The sequence below is a fragment of the Molothrus ater genome, chromosome Z (genome assembly GCF_012460135.2).
Source record: "Molothrus ater isolate BHLD 08-10-18 breed brown headed cowbird chromosome Z, BPBGC_Mater_1.1, whole genome shotgun sequence".
Lineage (NCBI taxonomy): Eukaryota > Metazoa > Chordata > Aves > Passeriformes > Icteridae > Molothrus > Molothrus ater.
In genome coordinates, this window is record NC_050511.2 from 54,383,772 (window position 1) to 54,390,979 (window position 7,208).

The 7,208-nt window shown below is 41.1% G+C and overlaps 1 long non-coding RNA gene across 2 annotated transcripts; it reads left to right on the plus strand.

Moving 5' to 3' along the window:
• The first annotated feature begins 1,002 nt into the window (after positions 1–1,002).
• On the plus strand, positions 1,003–5,773 carry LOC118699428 (uncharacterized). Of its 2 annotated transcripts, XR_004982072.2 has the most exons (4): positions 1,003–1,131; positions 1,331–1,463; positions 1,756–1,832; positions 5,278–5,773. It is a non-coding gene; the product is annotated as an uncharacterized LOC118699428 (long non-coding RNA). The 2 variants fall into 2 exon arrangements; XR_004982073.2 differs by lacking the exon at positions 1,331–1,463.
• The last annotated feature ends 1,435 nt before the right edge of the window (positions 5,774–7,208 follow it).

The following is a 7,208-nucleotide window of genomic DNA, read 5'->3' on the forward strand; positions in this document are numbered from 1 at the left end:
GCTTTGGGACAGCAGGAATGGCATTTTCTTGCTATGCACAACAGCCTCCTTTTTCGTGCTTTATGTCCTGTTCTCCCAGGCATCTGCTCATCATTTTCTTGAGTGTTTGGATAGGGTAATGCAGTGTACCCTATTTTGAGAAGGTAGAAGCTGCCACCACCACTGAGGTTCAAAGCGATGGTGAAAATGTTATGGTGGCTAAGTTTATTTTCTTACACTCTTTTTGCTACTTCAGCTCCACTCCACACTCAGCAGGTAAATTGTAGAGATTTATATTCAATGTGCCAGAGATGCTGGCCTCCCCAGTAAATTCAAATTCATAACAGTGTCAAAGGTGTAGAGGCAACTTGGCACAGTGGATAAAATGGAGTGTAAAAAATATTCTATTCCCACAGAAATTAAAGGAATTTGTTTACACTTAAAACAGGGCTGACTGTGGTTCAATGACACTGAATTTCACAGATTTGCATTGATTTGCTAATGAGAAATTTACACCACTGTTTTCTTGCCTTAAATTTGACCCTTTCACTTCAGCTTGAATTGATGATTACTGTGGGAACAGAAGGAACTGGATTCACTTCTCTGGAGTGAACATAATTCAGTGAGCAAACTATAAAAGACTTTGACAGGAAAGTAATCCAAGGATTAAAAAAAAAGTCACCAAAGAAATAGCAGAAGAAAGACTGTCTGTCTGGCAAATGGTCACGGTGACTAGTACGTGATCCCCGGCATCCCAAATGTTGGGGTGCTGCCCCCTTGTCCAAAGCGAACGCTGTAGAAGAGGGCTGGTGTGCACAAATGTGATTTTAATAAACTCCTGAAAGGTGCTCTGAAATCCAGCCCGGGTTCCCTAGGTCCTGTGGGCCTGTCTTCAGGACTCTTGCAGGGAGTGGGGTGGCGAGTTCCCGGGCGCAGGAGGCCCGAGCGGTGCCTGCCGGGCGGGCCGAGCCGGGCGCAGAGCCCCGGAGCCGGGCGCAGAGCCCCGGAGCCGGGCGCAGAGCCCCGGAGCCGGGCGCAGAGCCCCGGAGCCGGGCAGAGCGCGGGGCTGGGGCCGCGGGAGCGAGCGGCTCTCGGCCCGGATCCGCACGGCTGACCTGCTCCGGCTCTAAGGAAGAAAGCCCACATTAGCATGTAAGCAAAAGAAGTCAAAGTGATCTCATTCACAGAGCTTTCTCCCATCTATGTCAGGGGAGTTGGTCCCCACAGAATAGCCTTTCTCTGGGCCACACAGGGCTGTCTGCCTAATTTTCCTCATTCTTAACCTTTGCCTCTCCATAATACTGGAGTGCAAGACAATGCCAAGATGCTGCATTCTTCCCTTATATCTTAGCTACAGCGCCGACGGGATGGCAGGGTTAAAAATGTTCGCACAGCCGTGGGACGGCTTGGATTCAGGGAGCTGTTCTTTCTGAGCTGCAAGCACTCACCAGCTCGAGTACATGCATCTCTGCCTAAGCTTAACTGTAAGCTATTGAGTTTCAACTGATGGTAAAAAATAGCTTTTAAATAATAGAAGTCCCCAAAGCAAAACTTTCATCTAATACTACTAATTGCCTTTGAATTAGTTCTTCTCTATAATGCCACGTTAGCACAGCGGCTCATTAATTATTAAGCAATATTTAAATCATTCTGAACTAAGTAATGCATTCATTTACCACCTCTATTAGCTAGGAAATATCTCTTGTAGTATGTTACATTTTTAAAACCTTTATTATTTAAAATAACATTTTTTGTTTGTCTTTCCACCTTACATAGTTGTGAATTTTTCTGAAGACAATGCTGCAATTGATCTGTAGGTTCAGAAGAAAAGTATTTCTCATATTTTTAATCTGGTAAGTAATATTTTTTAAAATTATGCCTTTTAGCAAAGTATTTTGTTTGCTGTATTGTTGGACAGCTTAGCAAATTGCTTTTTAAAGAAGTCTAATTAATTATATATGACACTAATAAACTACGTATTCATAAACTGCATCGATTGTGCCAACATAGGCCTTGAATCCATCTTACTATTGAATAGCTAATATTTACATTCCTCTGGAAAAGAATGTAGCCTTGCTGTGACTTTATGAGCTAATTGTACAGTGCAAAAGGTGAAATAGCCTTGCCTACAAGTAAAGGCAGGAATGTACCACAGTAGAAATATATTAGCCACAACTTAATTTCTTTGCTATTATATTCTACCAAATCTGTTTCTTCTTTTAGCATATATTCAAAATACGGCTTTGTTGTTTTGTAAGACCTCTTTTGTCTTGTCCTATAGAAAATGCACCCAGGTAACTGTTCTATTAAATTTATCAAACAAGCTTTCCCCCTGGGTCTTTAAGGTGCTCAGACAAGAGATTCAGCTCCTGAACAGAGATACCCTAAGGTGTAAGCCAGTACCCCCTGCCTGCATAAATAAAGCCTCCCAGGTAGCTGAACCCCCAAGAGATGTGAGTGTGTTCTCATGGAGGGCAGGCTAGTGAAAGTGCTGACTTCACAGCTATGCAGGGCCTCGCAGGGAGCAGCACAGTGTATGGAGTTCCTGGGAAAAGGGGAGAGGCATAATCACTGGTTCTTGTCCTGACACATGGGCTGAAGACATTCTTCACAGTTCAGATAAGATTTTTCTTTTCTCTCTCTTCTCTTCTCTTCTCTTCTCTTCTCTTCTCTTCTCTTCTCTTCTCTTCTCTTCTCTTCTCTTCTCTTCTCTTCTCTTCTCTTCTCTTCTCTTCTCTTCTCTTCTCTTCTCTTCTCTTCTCTTCTCTCTATAGCTTTCCAGGTGTTTCTCAAGCTCACCTGTAGAATGCTGTAAGATCCAAATGAATGTCTAAAGGGTTTCCTAGGTGTTACAGGAGCAACTGATTTTGCTGTGCCAATTTGCATGACCTGCCGAGTGCTACACACAAACTTTGGAGGTCGTTCCTTTGTGTCCTTCCACTACATGTGGTGTTAAACTGAAAACACTTACAGGAAATCACAATTAGATGAAAGCAGGTGCAGATAGAGGATGTCACAGGCTTTGCTACTGTCCCTGAAAAGATTATGGGACAGGTCCTCTTGCAAGCTATTTTATCCAGGCATGTGGAGGGCAAAAATGTGACTGGGAAAGCCGATACAGATTTACCAATGATAAATGGTGCCTGACCTCTCTTGTCACAATGTCTGGTGAAACAACTTGCTCAGTGGTGAGCAGAGAGCTGAGGATATGACTTACCTTGATTTTAGCAGCATGCTTGATGTGATTGTGCCATTGTGTCCTGGCTGGCAACCCATTATGTTATGAGCCATGAGGAGTATGGAAAACTGCCTGACTGGCTGGTGGTAGTCAGTGGCTCAAATTGTCTGCCACTCATAAACAGAGCTCCTCAGGGGGAATGCTGGGACCAGCCATGCTCAACATCCAAATAACTGGTCCTGATGATGGCACTGAATGTGCCTGCTGCTCCAGGTTCATGTGTGACATGACAGGAAGAGTTGTACATACTCAGGAATGAATAGCCATTGTACAGAGAGATGAGATTGGGTTGTAAAGAGATGTGCAAGATTCAACAAAGGGAAACGTGAATTCCTGCTCCTGCGATGTAGTAATCCAAAGCAAAAGCACAAGCTGAGATCTGTCTGGAGGGGCCCTTTGGTTCCTGGTGGGCATCCAATCTGAGCATGAGCTAGGGTGTGCTTCAGCAGCAAGGCAAGGTAGTCCCGGGACACATCAGGACAAATTTTATGCTTGCTGTCATACCAGTTTGAAATATGTGTAGTCAGACTCATATACCATGTCTGACAGGACACTATTTCTTCATTCTCAGATTTCTCCTTTTTAATCACTTGTTCCATTCTGATGCTTCTGATGTTTATATTCCAATTCTGGACTCTTGCAGGACTTTACCATCTTCCTCTGGATTCCTTAGTTCATGCTTTTTTGCGTCTAGTTCTATGAAAAGCTCATGTTTTTCCACTGAGATGGTATTTTCCCACATATACTTCTGACATTTAAATCTTCAGGACAATATTCCCTTTGTGAGAAAATCCTTTAACTTCATAACCTCAGCCTTCACTAATATTTGCATTCATGTTGGAACTATGCCCTTTCCCCCAAGCTGTACATTTCCCTAGGTGACTAATAACTGCAGAATGTCCAAGTGTTTGATGGATTACGAAATTGTTTAGTTGACCCCCTTGTAGGGCAGGATTGCAAGGAATACGTGGAAGGATATTTGAATCTTGTGTCTCTAGTTTGTGATCCTTCCATGAATTTATTCATCTTATCGGAACTAATGGAAGACATCATGATGTTGCATAAACATAAAAGCCCTCAGCAGAACTTTCCAACACTAAGTGGGAGACTCTACAGAGCAATAATGTATAGTTTTGATGGATGACCTCAACACAGTTGAGAAATCATCTAAAACAGGACTTATATTTGTGAAGCATGAAATTTTTAACAATATCAAGATAGTAGCATCTAAAGAGTGTCCAAAGATGGATATGTCTTTGTAAGCACAGAGTATTACAGTACAATTTTAGAAATGTCTAAAATCTGTTTCAAGTAAATTCTAAGGCCAGTGATTTTCTAAGTATGCCCACACTCTTCAGCAACAGAAGGGTTTCTGTGTAAGTACAGCTGGAAATCTTTGCAAAGCTTTAAATCTATGCTTTCAGATGGGGAGTGTGGACAACCAGCTGTTCTGCATTTGGCACTTTCAGAACCACTGTAGCAAAATGCAGTTTGGGTTTGCTGAGATTGGTGTGAGGGGAACTCACTCCTGGAGACAACCAGAGCCTGGGTCACAGGCCCTAGCCAGGTTTTGCTTCTTTTGTTCTGTTTTGTTGTTTCGCCCACACTCAATTAGTCAGTTCAGAGCTGGTTTTTCACTTTTGCCTCATGACTATAACCAGTACTTTCTATGGGCATACTTTCTAGGTGAATTTTCAGTCTTTTGTTTCCAGGGGGTTTTGAGAATTTATGCCTGCTGGGACTTTGATTCACACCTTCCACTTTTTTCCATATCTGAACTGCCTATGATCCTCAGCTGCTACTATTTTCTGAAAGGTAGTTTGGAAGTTGGCACTATTCAGCAAGGAGAGCAAAAAGAGCAGCTGTGTCACTGGAACACTTAAGAGTTACTATTTTATTCAAACTGAAGTATTATTCTGAGGAGATCACCTTTTGGGTCAGAGAAAAATATTTTTCAGGCATGTGACATGCTATTTCCAGTGCCTGTACATCACTCATGAACTAATGTCTATACATCACTGTGCAAGAAAACATGATGTTTTGTCTGTATCTCATTTCAGGCTGTGTTTCAGATCCACCGTCCATGACACTTTCCTTCTGGATTGTTTTATCCAGCTTGTGCTATAAAAACAGATGCCTAATTATTTTTAGCCTGCATCTAAGAAGTGGAAGAAGATGTTTTTATTTGCTGTCTTTGCCAAGAACAGTTAGACAGCCTAATGGAAGCCAGTTGTCTCAGTCTGTCTCTGAGAATTAGGTATGAATATTTCAACCAGGGTAACAAAGTGGTGAGTAACATGACAGGTGAGCAAAAGTCTAGCAGGAGATGTGTGTCTTCTCCAGACCTACCTGCTCTTTGCCCCTGCTTCACTGATAAGATGATCTTGGAAAACATGAGAGTAACAAAGAAGAAGAAAGAAGTACAGCTGCCTGAATTAGATATTGAGCCTGCAGAGTGACTGTGGGAGGGATAAACTCTGTGAGAGACAAACACAGGTATTCTTGTTTGTGATGTGGTTCCCTTTATTGTCCAAGAATAAAGTGTTTTAAAAATTCCTTCCTTGTTCTTTTCTTTAACAATGGTTTCTAAGGAGAAACACTTTTGACAAGAGTGTCATGAAAGAGGAGCTCTTAGAAGATTATATGAACTACCAAGGAAACTTTGTGATGGAGGGCTTCTTCTCTGACTTGTTCAAGACCCTGTTCCCAAGTGAGAAGGAGGCTCCCAAAAAAGCACATGCAGCCTCATTACAAACGGGTGGCTCACAAGTAGAAAATATTCAGGATCATTTGTGGGGAAATCCCAAGATCCAGACCCTGGGTAGACTGACTGCCAGGCATGTGGTAAGACTCAGCCTGTGCTGTAGTGTAAATAAAGTAAGAGGTGAAAGGGTAAGATGGGAGAATAATATTTCTGTCAATGTAAATGTATCCTCTGAAGCACTACAGGAAAAAAGACCCCATCAGGAATGGGAGGGTAGGAGACACCATATGCTGGGTAGGAAAAAGATGTAAGATTAGGACGTAGGGAAATCCCCTGATGAGAAAGAGATAAAGGAAGGGATTCAATGGCAAGAAAAAAGAGACTTTGGGGATAAAGGATAAAGAAAAATTAATGTGGTAGGAAAAAAAAAGAAAAGAAAAGTGGAATGCAATGAAAAGAATTGGACAAAAGAAAAAAAGAAAGATCACAGGAAAAGAAGTGTGTGAGTCAGTAAAGGGTGATAGGCATAAAAGCATTAAAGAATGAATGGAAAAGAAACACTCCTTTCAGAGACAAAAATAGTTACTGAAGAGAGGCAAGAGAACAACATGCAGAACAATAAAAATCTAAGATAAATAATACAGATGCGAATTAAATTAATCATAACTAATAAAAGAGAAAAGGAGGGGAAAAGACTAAGAGAATAAAAAATGACTCAATATTCAGGAAAAATAGATGATGGATTCTAATTGTATTCACTTGATTCTCTCTATCTAACAGTCTTTCTGTACGAGGCATATCTTCTGAGATTTTGATATTAAAATCATTGGCCATCTATAGAATTATGTGCTGCATTTATCACATTTTGTCATTATAATGCTCATGGAATAGCTTTTTTTTTTTTTTTTGGTACATTAATGTAATCTAAGTAATAAAGGGAATATGTAGAAAAGGTTATCCTAAAGGAAAAGTGACCCTCCCCCCAGATTAATTACTCTAATTATTTTTTCAGAGTAGAATTGAATTTAATTTGGCTTCTTTTAATTAAGGGGCCAAAAAAAAAAGCTTGTCTCCTTTTGAGTCACATTTTTTTTCTTACAAGCCCACTGTTTACAGTTCATCTGAAATCTGAGGGTCACATGCCCTGCTCTTTTGCACACAGCAAAATCAGCAGCTTACATTTCAGATGTTTTGCTTCTTTTCTGAGCCTCTTGCTAATGTACTTAGCAGAGAATGATTAAAACCTGTGCTCTGTTAGAATTGTTGCAGTGTTTAAACAAGGAAGTC